The sequence below is a fragment of the Vulpes lagopus genome, chromosome 2 (assembly GCF_018345385.1).
Source record: "Vulpes lagopus strain Blue_001 chromosome 2, ASM1834538v1, whole genome shotgun sequence".
NCBI classification, from domain to species: domain Eukaryota; kingdom Metazoa; phylum Chordata; class Mammalia; order Carnivora; family Canidae; genus Vulpes; species Vulpes lagopus.
The window spans coordinates 144,829,566-144,844,665 of NC_054825.1; the positions used below are offsets into that span (position 1 = coordinate 144,829,566).

Below are 15,100 nucleotides of genomic sequence, written 5' to 3' on the forward strand. Positions count from 1 at the left end.
ATTTTCTTTATTAAAGCAAAAAAAAAAAAAGATTCATTATGGAGTAGAACGCAGAATTCACATGAATTTTAAAGCTAAAATACAAGATTCCAGGAATGCTTCAGCCTACCCCCCCCCCCGATTTTTCTCCAGGCATTGTGCTTAAAATAATACGGACGCACGGTGTGGCAAGACATCCATTTCCCCAGGGATCTAGAGAATCAAGGCTCATCTCCATTTTACCAGATGAGAATGTGTATGAAAAAGGCTTTGCAAATCATAAGGCACTGTGCAAATATAACATTATTACTGAGCAATGTGTCCCGAAGAGGGGGGTGGGGCGGGGACGGCTCGGTCCACGTCGTTCCGCCAATTACAGGTGAGGCTGGCGCCAGGGCCCGGGTCTCCCGGGGCCTGTCCTGCCCACCGCTTTTCATTAACGCACAGCACCTGCCACCTGCTCCCTGCTGCAGAGGTCCCCTCCCTCGCAGCCGCCTCCGGGGCCGACGCCCTAGGGCCACCTCCGCGAACACTACAAGTTCGGACCAACCAGGGTGGAGAAGCGGGCAGGACGCGCAGCCGGGCACTTGCCGGCAGCGTAAGGCGGGGGCTGGTCGCCGGGCCCCCAGCGCCGGGCAGTTTGCCTCCTGCAGAGCCGACAGGCTCGCCCCCTAGCGGCGCGGACGCGGGCCGGCCGCGCGCCCCGCAGCCCCGCCGCCAGCAGCCCCGCAGCCCCGCCGCCAGCAGCCCCGCCGCCCCGCCGCCCCGCCGCCCCGCCGCCAGCAGCCCCGGCAGGCTGAGAAGCGCAGGCGGCATGCCCGGGCCGGGACGCGGGAAAGCTCAGGAGTAACTAAGCAAAGAGCACCCGCCGCTGCCGCCGGGGTCGGGGTGGGGGTCGGGTGGGGGTGGGGGGGTGGGGCGTCCCCGGCAGGCCCCGTGCGCCCGGCGGAGCGGGACCGGCGGCGGGAGGCGCCCCCGCGGCGCACGCCCGCCCGAGCCCCCCACGCCCGGGGCCGCCTCCCGCCGCCCGCCGCCCGCCTCCCGCCTCCCGCCTCCCGCCGCCCCGGGCTCGCGCGGCGCGTGCGCGCGGGTGGGCGTGGGAGGCCGGGGCGCTACTAGCGCCGGCGTGTGCGCGCGCGCTCCCCCGGGCGCCCTCCCGCGCAGGCCGGCCCGGCTCGGCCCCGGCGCGCGTCACGAGGGGCGGGCGGGCGGGCGGGCAGCAGGGGGTGGGGCCGCCGACCGAGGGGCCCGAGCGGCGGCTGCCGAGCCCTAGCCGGAGCTGGGCGAGGGCGGCTGCGGGCCGGCGGGGCGGCGGGGCGGCGGCGGGGAAGATGGTGGCGCTGGAGGTCGGAGCGGCTGCAGCGGAGCGTCGTTCCCAGGCTTGGCCCCCGCGCTGTCACTAGCGCCGCCTGCGCCGCGGGCCCGCGGACCCAGCTGTCAGGCAAGGTACCGCCGCCGCGGAGGGGCGCCGAGTGGGGCAGCCCCGCCGCGAGCCCGGGGGCGCCCGGGAACAATGGTGCGGCTGAGCGGGGACAGCCGGCGACGTCCGGGGGCAGTGCCTCGAGCCGGGAGCCGCCGGGCGGGGACGGGGCGCCGAAGGCGGGGACGCCGGTGTCCGGTGCGCGCGGAGATGCGGGGCTTGGGAGGCGGCGGAAGGGGCGTGCGTGCGTGTGTGTGTGTGTGTGTGTGTGTGTGAAGGGTACAGCCCGGGGGGGGGGGGGCCGTAGGCGGTGGAGAATGACATTTCCAGGAATCCCCGCTAGGATCTCTCATCCCTTGGCTGACTCTCCCGGAGGAAGAGTGTGGTGATGGCAACGGCGGGGTGGGCAGGATGCACTTGGTATGTGTGTGCAGGCGGGGGGGGGGGGGGGGGGGTAGGTGCCGATTTGTAAGATCCCACGCGTGTGAGTGTGAGTGTGTGTGTGTACGCGTGTGTACTCGTGTGACTGCCTCCACGCCCCCCCACCTGCGCTCCCAACCCAGGGGTGTGCAGGTGCCCCGACTTGCCGCCACCCGCTGACTGTGGGACGGTGTTTGTGGTTCTGACCCTGCAACTCTGAGTGCAGTCTGTGTTCCGCTCCTGTGTGGGGATGGGATCCGCACTTCCCCTTTCTCTGGCTTCTTGGCATGGGGATGTGGAAGTGTGCATGTGGTTTCGGGCGCATGGCAGGGAAATAGGACGATGGTTACCCCTTGTGGGCTTGCGAGCCTCCGCGGATTTGAAAGGAGCTTCTATCCTGTGACACTTCTCTCCTGGCCCCGTAAGGGTCTCAGATGCCCTGACTCTGCAGTTTCTATTGTTTATCTCTTGTCTGACCTTAATGGCCACATTCATCTCTCCCGTCCCCACAACTTTGAACGTCAACTAGACCTTCTCCTTCCACATTCCAACGCTGAAAACCTTATGGCTGAAGAATGGCTGATCTTTATGCCGGTTCTTGTAGAATGAACTCCGGAACTGTCTATAGAAAGATGGGGTCAGGGGGAGTATTGAAGAAGAAGAAGAAAAAGATCGTTCTGGCAGATGTTTTCCTACCCCCTTGGTCAGCATCAGGCACAGGCAGGGCGTTTTCCTAAGGAAAAGGGATACTTTATTTCTACTGCTGGTGTCATCCACTCTTCCAGTTCTCACAATGGCTAGGTGGTGCCATATATCATTCACGAACTGAAATCTCCTGGGACCCATCGGAGATGGGGTCCTGGGTTGGTGAAGTCTGCTTTCCTAGCCAATGTAGCCTGATAATAGAGAATTTGAAAAATGTCAGGCTGGCAATAAGTCATCCAGTGGGAGCCAGGACACAGAATTGCATCCAGAGTCTATAGCTGCTTAATTGTCTCTGCGTGATAAAGATAGGCTTATGTGGGGTTGGGTAAAGATGAGAGATAGCATATTGGTGTGTGTGTATGTGTGTGTGTCCACTGCAGTTTGACTCCCCATCGACTGTATTTCTCCTGCGGTATTTGTAAGAAGGAATGCTCCTCTACACTTTAATATCCTGATACTTCTTTATTAACATGTGGTGTGACTAGATTAACCTGCTTAGAACATATTTAAATCACACCTTAAATTCTGCTGCATTGCTGTCAGAATCCAAACTGGCTGCTCCGATCCTCTTTGAAAAGCCTGTAAGCAGTCATGGCTATTCAAGTAAATATGTAACACGTTGGCCTCAGACGGTTCTTTCTCTTTTTCTATGGTAAAAAGAATTTGTTTTGTTTTGTCAAAGGTTGCATGATATTGTTGTTACATTGAAAATAATGAAACATGTGCTGTGCACATTTGTTTTTTTTTCCTTCCTGTTTATCTTCTCTTAATTAATGGTGATATATAGACCAGGTGCTCTTGAAACTGTGAACGTTAAATTTCCCCACGTCCTTCAGTCAAGCCTTCTAAAATTTTAATGTGAGGTTGTTGGATCTCCTCCAAGATTTAAGGATAGATTTATAAAAATGAATTTTGAATCTCAGTTCTTTACTCCATATTATTTCTGCCAATGTCTTTCTGAGAAAAGTGCTTATGGAATTTAAAAAGCATTCAAAGAGGTTCTGTGTTTTTTTCTTTAAGTTGTCTTTATATTTGTAAGTAAAATCCAGAGATGTAAATGTCTTACAGGAAAGTTTAAGAATATTAGAAATTGACAAGGTAAATACATTGTTTAGAAGAAGAGTAATTATACAACAACACAGTTGATGACTCAGGAATTAGTGATTTCATTTTCATTGTAAATGTGATGATTTAAAAAATACAGTGCCTGGCTTTTCCAGAGATTGGACTGGTAAGTTTCATAATACAAGCTTAACTCCTATAATTCACTCTGGTAAGCAGTTGTACCTTTTGCTGTAGCCCACAGCAAACCGTTTGTTTTGTGTGGATGCATGTTCTTCAGTTAAAGCGCCATTAATGCTTTTCCATTATTGGGTCTGTTAGAGAAGTTAGTTTTTCAGAAAACTTGGAAGTAAAAGACATTTGAAAATTGGCCTGTGGAGCCAAAAGGAATATACTGTGGTACTATGGGGAGATAGGACTTGTATCCTACAAGGAAAAAGTAATTGTTGCTAAAACTGAGAGAATTGCAAGGACTAGAGGCCAAAGTTAACCCTTAGGGTTATAATCATTAACTTACAAATATTTAATTGACCTACGACATCTTGGTCTCTGTGTACCTTTGGATGGAGTTTGGGAGATTGGGAGGACCAGAGATGTGAAGAATAAGGAGACTTAGATCCTGCCCAGAGGAAATTCATGTCCCGGAAGGAAAGACAGGGCGTACAGGTAGCTGACTATAAAAATGGTGCAAAATGGCTTCATTGCCCCAAAAGCTGTGTTCCTTCATTCCTGTAGGTGTTCATAAGATAAAACAATGGCTTCCAGTAAAAGAGTTGGGGAAGGTTACATGGAAGAGGTCGCATTTGAGCTGGGATTTATACAGGTGGCATTTGGGCTGGCAGGGAAGGAAAGGCATCTGTGAAAAGGAGTGAGTAGCAGAGACTTGGTGATGGGAAGATGTGTGCTTGCAGAAAGAATGGTGTGCTTTGGAATTCCACAGGGAATGCCAAGGGCTATAATGAGGGGTAAAGTGAGAAAGAGAGGCCTATCCAAGGTTACGGAGCAGCTTGTATACAGATCTCATTCAGTAAGTACCAGGGAGGGATCCCTGGGTGGCGCAGCGGTTTAGCGCCTGCCTTTGGCCCAGGGTGCGATCCTGGGGACTGGGGATCGAATCCCACGTCGGGCTCCCGGTGCATGGAGCCTGCTTCTCCCTCTGCCTGTGTCTCTGCCTCTCTCTCTCTCTCTCTCTCTCTCTCTCTCTCTGTGTGTGACTATCATAAATAAATAAATAAAATTTTAAAAAAAAAAAAAGTAAGTACCAGGGAGTTATGTTAGGTTTCTGAGGAAGACGGTTGACAGGATCAGAATTGTGCTTTAGGGCAATAATCTTGTAGCGCTTTGCTGGACATAGTACAATGAGAAAAGACTGGTTATAGGGAGACCAGGTAGAGTCTGTCATCAAATTAGGGGTAAGAGGAAATGAGACAGTGGGAATGAGGGGAAGAGACAGACTCAGAGACTGAGATAGGCATAATTTGAATGCTGAGCAGAGAAGTCCCTGCTGGGGCACCCGGGTGGCCCGGTAGGTTAAGCATCTGCCTTCAGCTCAGGTCATGGTCCCGGGGTCCTGGGATCAAGCCCCATGTCAGGCTTCCTGCTCAGTGGGGAGACTACTTCTCCTCTTCCTCTGCCCCTCCCCCAGACTCATACTCCCCTTCTTCCCCCTTAAATAAATAAATACATAAAATCTTTAAAAAAAGAAGTCCCTGTTGGGCTCAGCTGAGACACTGTTTGGGTCCTTGTCAGAGAGGAGGTTCAGAGCAGGATGAGGAAGAGGAGAAAAAAAATAGGTTTCATTCTGGGCATGACAGATTGGTCCAAAAAAAGGGACTAGAATACAGGGCTAGCTTTTCCAGAGAGAAGTTAAAGCTACGAAAAGAGATTTGTGATTCCTCTACTTGGGACTGATTTTGTTGTCTCAGAAACGGCCAATGGAGAAAACAGAGCGAAACAAAGCAAAAGGTAAGGGTAAAGATCCTCAGGGCATGTCTATATGTTGGAGGGGAGAAGAGAAAGAAGAGGATAAAAACAAAATTAAAATAGGGGAAGCTGGAGCAAAATGGCAGAAGTCGTGTGGTGTTCTGGCAGCTGGGAAAGGTGAGAGAGCCACCGCCATTAACACATCATTCATATAGTACATCCCATAGGGCTGAGGATACAACAAAGGAAAAGCCACTGGACTTGATTCCTGGCTTTCCTTAATTATCTTTGAGGTAAGTAGAAGTGGTCGCCAGGCTGCTAGGGAGGGGTTAAAGAGTCAGGGATGATGCACATGGAAAGCAATGAAGATAAGATTTCCTTTTAAGTAAATAGGGTGGCAAAGGAGGAAAGAGTTTGATGCATCAAAGAAATGGCATACTATAAAGTCATGTTTTTAGCATAAGAAGACTCAAGCCCACTTATCATGGGAGAAGAATCCATAGAAAGGAAGAGAGATTGAGAAAGTAAGAAAGAATCTTAACTGATAGAATCAATCTTCAAGAAGGCAGGGGAAGGACTCTTGAGACAAAAGCATGGGGATTTTGAGGTAGAGAGAATAATTTGACCATCATCTTCTAAATAAAGTCAAAGGACAAGTGGGTAGGTTGAAACCACCCATAGAATAATGACTTGGATATGCCTTGTGGAAATGTAACAATTGAGTCAGTTAGGGACGAATAAAAGATTACCATTCAACTTGAAGGCCTGCTGCATTTGGAGAGCATGAATTTATAGTGGAACCAATTAGCCCTATATAAGCAGAGTTCGAAAACTACTTATATAATTTTTTTAATAGTGAACATTTAATGTTGTTAAATACAGTGGTTCCTCTTTCCCTTAAACTCAATGAAAAGAGAAAAATGTTTACCTTTAAAATTAGCTGAATTAAAACCTCCACCCAAAGTATTTTCTGTGGCTATTCTCTCTGAGGGATTGCTGACTTAAATCAATAAAGCATATAGTAAAATAATGAAAAAAAACATAAGCGTTTTCAGAAAGATGAGCTTTCTCTGTCTATAACAGCAGGATATGGCTTTACAGAGAAGTGTGAAGTCGATTTTTCAAAAGAAAAATCAAATATAGCACCTCATCCAACACCATACTCATCATAAGCACTCAATAAATATTTGTCACATGAATACATGAATAAATTTATTTTTTAGTAAGCTAGCTATGGTTCCAAGGTTTAAAATATCAGGATTTCTTTCTTATTTACACCATAGACATTGAACAAGTTGCATTCCATGACCTATACATGTTTATGATAGAATTAAAACAATTTTATTTACTCATACCTGCTAAATATGTTTAAGTTCTACAAAAAAATTGTTTTTATAAAACTTTCTTTTTTTATAAAATAATCATGTATCCTTTAGACCCTGAATTATGGGGCTGTCACGATTCCAGACGAGTTTATAGCACTTCAAGCATGGTGAGTGATGATTTTGAGGTTCTTCTGATGAACCTTCAGCAACATTCACTAAGTGCCTCCTCTAGACCAGACACTATTCCAAGTGCAAGGGATCCAGCAAAGGAGACAAGTTCCTACTTGTCACTGACCTTTTAGTGGGAGGAGATTAAGAAATAAATAAATATGTAATATGTCAGGGGGTGGCAAGGGCCATGAAGAATAGAGCAGGGAAGACAATAGAGTGAGACAAAGTAGAGGGTGCTATTATTTTTATAAAGGGTGTTTACGGAAGGCCTTGAGCAAGGAGAGTTTAATGAGATGAAGGAATATCCCACACAGATATTTAGGGGACGGGCCTTGTAGGCAGAATATCAAGAGCTAAAGGCGTGAGGTGGGAATGTGCTTGGCATGATGAAGGAACAGCAGGGAAGCCTCATGGGTCTCCTTCCTTCATCAGGCCATGTCCTGTCGTTCCCCCATAGATGGAGCGGTCACTTGGGGATCCTTCATGGACACTTATGGAGAATGTGATGCCTTGCTTTTCAACATTTCATCAGTTACCCATAAGGCCGTGTCACCAGGTTCCATGTTTGGGCTGATCTGTGTGTCAGTCACTGCTGAGTTTGTAGAAAGATGAATGTCCTCAAGCAAACATTGATGTTAGAAAACTTGAGAGAACAGGCTCTATTGGGGTAGGGATGAAATTCTCATCAGCTAGGGGCACCTGGGTGACTCAGTGGTTGAGCATATGCCTTTGGCTCAGGTCCTGATCCCAGGATCCTGGGTTTGAGTCCCGCTTCTCTCTCTGCCTATGTCTCTACCAATCTCTCTGTGTCTCTCATGAATAAATAAATAAAATCTTAAAAAAAAATTCTAGTCAGCTGGAAGTTGTTCCTCTCTGGGAACTGCCATGTGGCTCTTCCACAGTCTGAATCTAGGGTTTCTTTTCTTCCTGCATGTTTCATGTCCCATTCTCAAGTCTATAGTCCTTGAGGCTTGAACTATGTTTTGTTCACCTGGGCATACCCTACAGCCCACAAAAAAAAAAAACTCTTGTGCGTGAGTAAGGGATCAAGTGCTTATGGAAAGGAATGGATGAGACATTGCCAAAGATGTAAGTAGTCCCGGTATAAAGAATGAAAGTAAAGCTCTTTCACCTTGACTCTTGCAGACAGCTGGTTTTCAAAGAGGGCACAAAATTACCACCAGGAGCTGAAGTACATGCATGCAGGGCCTGAGACAATGATTGGGGTACAGGTAGTTTTTTGAGGGAAGGTGATCCCAAGAAACATAAGTGAGAGTAGAGAAAATGATACCAGGAAGGAAAGCAAGCCAGTACAACGAGGTGGGCTGATGAGCAGCTTACCATTGTGGGCAGTAGAGGCTTGGTGCTGCTGCTACAGTGTCAGATGCACTTTATGGTTGTCTACCAAGTGGTGGGGAAATTGGGATGTTTAGTCATCATTTAATACCAGAGGCACTAAATCCCCAGCACTTCAGGGCTGCCATTAATTGCCTGGGCAAGCTCCGGAGGCACAAGATAAAGCCCTTGGGTAGATAAGCAGAAGGAAGAGTGGGCTGGATGCGGGAATCTGTCAGTGTGCATGGGAAGTGTCCGTCAGAGCTGTGCGGGAACCCCAAAGTACGCTGAGGGGATGCAAGACAGGGCATCACATCCTCCATTCCACAGGGTGCATAGTAGCATAAATAATTTTTAACAGATAAAAATTGGTTTGAGGGGATCCCTGGGTGGCTCAGTGGTTTAGTGCCTGCCTTTGGCCCAGAGTGCAATCCTGGAGTCTCAGGATCGAGTCCCATGTTGGGCTCCTGGCATGGAGCCTACTTCTCCCTCCTCCTGTGTCTCTGCCTCTCTCTCTCTGTGTCTATCATGAATAAAATCTTTAAAAAAAATTTTTAAAAATTGGTTTGATAGCAGTTATTGGTGTTTAATTGAGGGATTTTAATGTATTGCATACCTGTCTGCAGTCTAGTTCATTCCTGAGCTGGCAACGAAGAGCCTCAGTTATCTGGGATGCAGTTTACCCTATATGCCCAAGTATAAGGTACCCTTGATTATAAGGTAGTCCCTAATGTTCCATGAGATGGTTTTTAAAAAGCCTTATCTCAACTTGAAAACACACATTTTAGGGATATGAATAGAGAGTGGAATGTATACTTGTATTCAATCTATTAATTTATTTGCATATATTTAAAACCACATTAAATAAAATTGATAATTTAGGAAATACAACATCCTTCTATTCTCACATTGTATAAAATCATTTATTCAAATGTTTCACATGCTTTTTTGACTTCAGAGTTTTTTTTCATCGTAAGACAACATTTGGCATATTAATTTCTATCTAACTGGTTTGAAATATAGTACTTCTCAAGTGATGCTGCCATTACAAGCTTTATCAGAAGCCCTGTGTGCCCACTTAGATAACACAAGAACAGTTGTTTTTTCCTTTCTTCCTATAGGTGTATATTCATGATCTCTACAACCCAGCACCTCTGAATGACTTGTATAAGGACTTCCAATACAGGCAACTGTGAAGTAATATTTATTTAAATTGGTATTAAAATCTTGGCCTCCTTTTGGATGCGTGCGTACATCCATCCATCCTTTTTTCAATCATATGACCTCCAGAAGCATCCTTATCTAGTTTCGATGGCAGTAATTTCAGGCTATCTCCCCCAGATAGTTGTCAAGTAACTTCTGAACCCTCCACTTCCTTTTCATGGAATTGTCAGGCTTATGGGATAAAATGTTTTTGATATGGTCTCTCCCTTTAAAATCGGTTGCCATCACATCCAGTATTAATGAATTGCTTGATTTTAGCTCCTATTATCTTGGAGATAATGGGCTCTTTACTTTGGGGCATTCATAAGAAAGGAATTGAGAGAATGCATCAAAAGGTGGGAGCTTTCTGTGGAGTCAAACATAAGGTGACTTTCCTTTTCCAAAATCTAATTTTTGGTGGTGGTAAAACCATCCCCAACCACTAAATTTCCTCTCTAGCCCCCTTCTCTTCTGCTTCATGATGAATTACCTAGTGTGAAAAATATAGTAACTATTAATTTTATAAAGGAGTTGATCCATTATCATTCTGAACAATGTAATCATTTACGTTTCTGATTTCTTTTTTTTTTCGTTTCTGATTTCTTATAAATTCTGTATCTTGAGATCAGTTCGGTGTTCATTAACAGGTACACCTTATTTTAAAGATGAGGTGTACTTGACAAGCTCTGCATACATTTTTTCCCTGTAAATTATAGCATGTTTTAAATGCAGGGGAAGAGTTTTTCACTGAAAGAAATCCCACTCCACAGAAATAATTAAACCCTTCATGTGGCTATCCAGTGAATTAGGATTCTTATACTGGACTTCTCTCTCTCTCTTTTTTTTTTAAGATTGTATTTATTTATTCATGAGACACACAGAGGCAGAGACATAGGCAGAGGGAGAAGCAGGCTCCCTGCAGGGAGCCCGATGCAGGAATCGATCCCAGGACCCTGGGATCATGACCTGAGCCGAACACAGACACCCAATCACTGAGCCACCCAGGTGTCCCTATATCTGGCTTTCCTAAAGTGGATAACACTCTGCTTTGGTGCCTTTAAAATTGTTTGGATGTGACCTCTAGTGAGAATACAGTTTACACCATAGCTCAGCAATATAGATGAGTGAATGTAAACACACACACACACACACACACACACGTGTGTGTGTGTGCACACACCCACAAACATATCACTGGAACAGAAGTTACACTCAGCAGCACTTGTCCTTTATTATGTGTAATACACTCAGATATTTTCTGTTTTGTTCTATTCTATTCCATATGGTTGGCAGCCCATTAAACTGATTTCAGCACTAATGGGCTCTGACATACAATTCAAAAAACACTGTTCTGTTGTATCGCATCCAACAACTAAGTGCTTATTTTCTTATGGTGTGAAATAATTTCATGTCGGAAGTTTGAGGTTTTTAAAATATGTTTCAGGTCGTTAGAATATTTGGATCTTGGGTGGTATGTTTGTGTATAATGTCACAATAGTCCTAAAGGGAAACTTTATTGTTCAGTAAATATTTTATTTCTGAAAGTGGAAATTATTAGTGTGGAAAATGGAAAACAGAGTCAGATGAATGGATCCATTCTTAAATCTAGTGGCTTTCCTGGACTGTGCAGACCACGCCCAGTTGCTGGGTGCTGACCTCACCGTTGGACCCATTACTCACCAGCCTGCCTAATCTCTCCCTACAATTCTTTCCTCCCCTTCTCCCTTCCTGCCTCTTTTCCAAGCTACAGCCCCTAGGCCCCGGGAATTCAATGATTTCATTCTCAATTGCAACCTAATATATTTTCTTCCCTGATGTGAAAATAGTTTTTACACCCAATTCTCTTCCAAATAACTTGAGCATATAAGAATTTTTTTCCCCCTGAGCTAATACCTAGGGAAGTCTTGTCCTAAAGGAGCTAGAATTTGTTTCACAGATGGAATGTTTCCATAGCATTAGATAGTATGAAAGTCTAACCTAATGTTACACTCAGGTATGAATGCATCCTATATGGCTCTCTGACTGTCTAGTAGAGTACGTACCAATCGCTGTTTTAAATGCTCAGCAGCTTCCCCAGCCAGTGAATGACAACAATCAGGTAACATCACAACTGCAAAGTGCCAAGCATTGTGCTGAGTAATACACACAGTTAACTCATTTGCTTCTCATAATGATCTCATTTACTCTTTACAACCTCATCAGGAGGGGATTTTTGTAGCAGATAGGACTCAGGCTCCTAGAGGTTCAGTCAGCGACTCCGGGGCAGGACAGGCGCACTGGCCTCAGATCCAGGGACACACACCATCTGAGGCTGCAGTTACCCTATAGCGATGTGTAAACCAATGAGCATGGCTGTATTCTGATAAAACTTTCTTTATAGAGACTGAAATTTGAATTTCATATCTCTTTTACATGTCACAAAATTTTGATTTTTCTTCCTTTCCTTTCTCTTTCTTTTCTTTTCTTTTTTCTTTTCTTTTCTTTTCTTTTTTCTTTTCTTTTCTCTTCTCTTCTCTTCTCTTCTTTTCTCTTTTCTTTTCTTTTCTTTTCTTTTCTTTTCTTTCTTTTCTTTCCCACCTAAAAATAAAAAACCATTCCCATCTCCCAGGCAGTAGGCTAGATTTGTCCCCTGAAACTTAGTTTGCTGACTCCTGGGCCCAGATAGCTCCTGCTCTTGGTCTTATTTGTCCTGGGGCCCAGCGGTAGCCTCCCCACCCTCCTCATCCAACTGGTCTCCCTTCTTTATGATGCTCTTGCTGTGTGTGTGTGTGTGTGTTGCTCTTCCAATGAGTCTCTCCAGGCTCAGCACCATGGGATGGAAAGGCTCAGATGATTAACTGCCAATATTGAACAAGTCTCTAGATTGGGCTGAGCCTCAGTTTCCCCAGCTGTAAAAGGGGGAATGAATGATGAAACCTGCCTTTCCTATCTCTTCCTACATAGGGCTGCTGGAAGGGTCGAATGAGCTATAAAGGGCTGCAGAAAAGTAAGGTACATGTGTCACTTCCTTCTTCGTGCTCTTGAGCAGAAGTAATGTCTCCCTCCTCTAAACAAGGGGCTGGCAAGCATTTTCAGTATAGCGCCAGACAGTAAATAGGTTCTGCGAACCATATAGGTCTCTGTTGCAGCTTCTCAGCTCAGCTGTTGAAGTGCAAAAGCAGCCATAGACAATGTGTAAACCAACGAGTGTGGCTGTATTCCAATAAAACTTTATTCATGTTTGCCAAAATTTGAATTTTATATCACTTTCACATGTCACAAAGTTTTGATTCCTTCCTTGATTTTTTTTTTTGACCATCTAAAAATGTAAAAAACCAGGGACACCTGGGTGGCTCAGTGGTTGAGCATCTGCGTTTGGCTCAGGTCACGATCCTGGGGTCCTGGGATTGAGTTCCTCATTGGGCTCCCCGTGAGGAGCCTGCTTCTCCCTCTGCCTTTGTCTCTGCCTCTCTCTGTGTGTTGCTCATGAATAAATAAATAAGATCTTTAAAAATAAATAAATAATGTAAAAAACCACTCCCATCTCCTAGGCAGTACAAAAACAGGTGGTGGGCTGGCTTTGTCCCACAGAACCTAGTTTGCTGACTCCTGACATAAATGCTCACAACATGTTCCCCTTGTTAACAAGCAACCACAGCTCACTATGGACTACAGCAATGTATGCCCACTTTATTCCATCACTCTCTTGCCCTTCCAAAGTATATATCCACCCACCTATATTTTTTCCACCTCCTTTCTCACTGGCAAGGATAATGGCAGGTAGATAGTATGCACATACACACACACACACACACACATGGACTATATGCTGAGTACATATTTGTTGAATAAATGGGAAGGAGAAAATCTCCTTGCTTTTCCATGTATCTTATTTTTCTATCTTTAAGAAAAATTCCACCTATTCTCTAATAAACTTTTGGGAATAACCAAGTCAACTTTTGTAATTAAATTTCAGGGGCTTTAAACTTCATGCCTTGAAGTTTTTCTTCCCCCCTGCTATTAACCATAAAAGGAAAAAAAATGTCATGGAAGAAAGGAGGGGGAAACAGTCAAGACAAAATCAACATTTCAGCATAATAAGGGCTTATTGGAGAATAACTAGAGTGGCCAAACATTTAGCTTTAGTCCCTGGGGCTTTCTATCACTCTAGGAGCTCTGGAGGCTGCAGAGCTTCTATGCCTCCAGCTGCCAGCAGCCCTGCTTTTTGCTGTGCTTTCTCAAAAATTTAACTCAAGGGCCAGAACTCTGCATCTAGCTACAAAGAATGTGCTTTATCTTTTCATCTGTATGTCCCCAATGCGTACCAAGGAATGGCGCACATCTCTGAACAGCAAAGCCTTGAACGTGGCTCCCATTTTATTTCTTGATAAGTACAGACCCAAGAGTGGAAGAATTAGGAAATATATAAATAAAAATTTTCTTCTTAAAATGAGGTGGACAGAAACTGGATGGTGGAATTATAGCAGCCTGGGCATGTGTGTTATTTTTCCAAGCATTCTATGATGAATATGTTACTCTGTGTTCTATTGTGAAGAAATTATGTGTGTGTGTGTGTGTGTGTGTGTGTGTGTAAGTGTGTAAGGGGTAGGAAGAAAAGAATAGTTTAGAAAATTGGAACCAAAATTATTTTTAATTTTTTTTTATTCAGTCATGAGAGACAGAGAGAGAGAGAGGCAGGGACACAGGCAGAGGGAGAAGCAGGCTCCATGCAGGGAGCCCGATGTGGGACTCGATCCCGGGTCTCCAGGATCACGCCCTGGGCCAAAGCCTGCGCCAAACTGCTGAGCTACCCAGACGGCCCCGGAATCAAAATTATTAATAGTATGTACTCTTTCATAAGATTTGTTAAGGAAAGGAGCTGTGAGGCCAGCTTTCTCATAAGCACTTATTTAGTGTGCCAAAATATATTAATTTTTGTAACCTGGGTAAAAGATCCATGGCCAGTGTAAAATAAATAATAAAGTGTGCTTTTAGGTTGACATAGACTGTTCCTGCTCTGGTAGATGCTTTCTAGCCTCGAATACAGAATGTTAAGCCGGTGTTAGAAGTGTACATCACATCTAAGTCATGTGAGGTATTTGACGCCTGTTTGGGGAAGAGTGAAGGCTGAGGGGCTCAGAATTTCGTTCCCTGTTATGTCTGAGTTGCCCCGGATGAGACACAACATGCTACTCACTGGCAGTACAAAGACTGTTTTCCCAATGACCCTTAGTGGATGGAGGCAGAGGGGGCTGCGAGTGGCAGTGGGTAGCAGGGTGGCTTAAGCAGAGAGCCGCGAGGTGGTGGAGAGGTAGTGACCCATCTGTCTGTAGTTTCTTGTCGAGAATGAGGCTCTCATTGATGAAGTCAAGAGACTGTGTGTATGAAGGCAGAGGATGGCAGTGTTGTTTGTTATGTTATTTGCATAGTGAATCTTACCTTTTCTTCTTTCTGAGTATAATTTTTCTTAGACACCGAGACACCCCTTCCTCTGTCTTTCTTCCACTTGAGCAATTATAGTGGGCCTGTTTACATCTCATGGCTTATGTGGACAGCTCCCTTCTCCACTGGAGGTTTC

At 45.5% G+C, this 15,100-nt stretch overlaps 1 protein-coding gene across 2 annotated transcripts in view; it reads left to right on the top strand.

The window, feature by feature from the left end:
- The first annotated feature begins 1,196 nt into the window (after window positions 1-1,196).
- APBA1 (amyloid beta precursor protein binding family A member 1) overlaps window positions 1,197-15,100 on the top strand; it is a 198,089-nt gene continuing 184,185 nt past the window's right edge. For both annotated transcript variants that reach the window (XM_041744021.1, XM_041744022.1), the window contains exon 1: window positions 1,197-1,425. The gene's annotated coding sequence lies outside the window, so the exon portion shown is untranslated. The remainder of the gene's footprint in view (window positions 1,426-15,100) is intronic.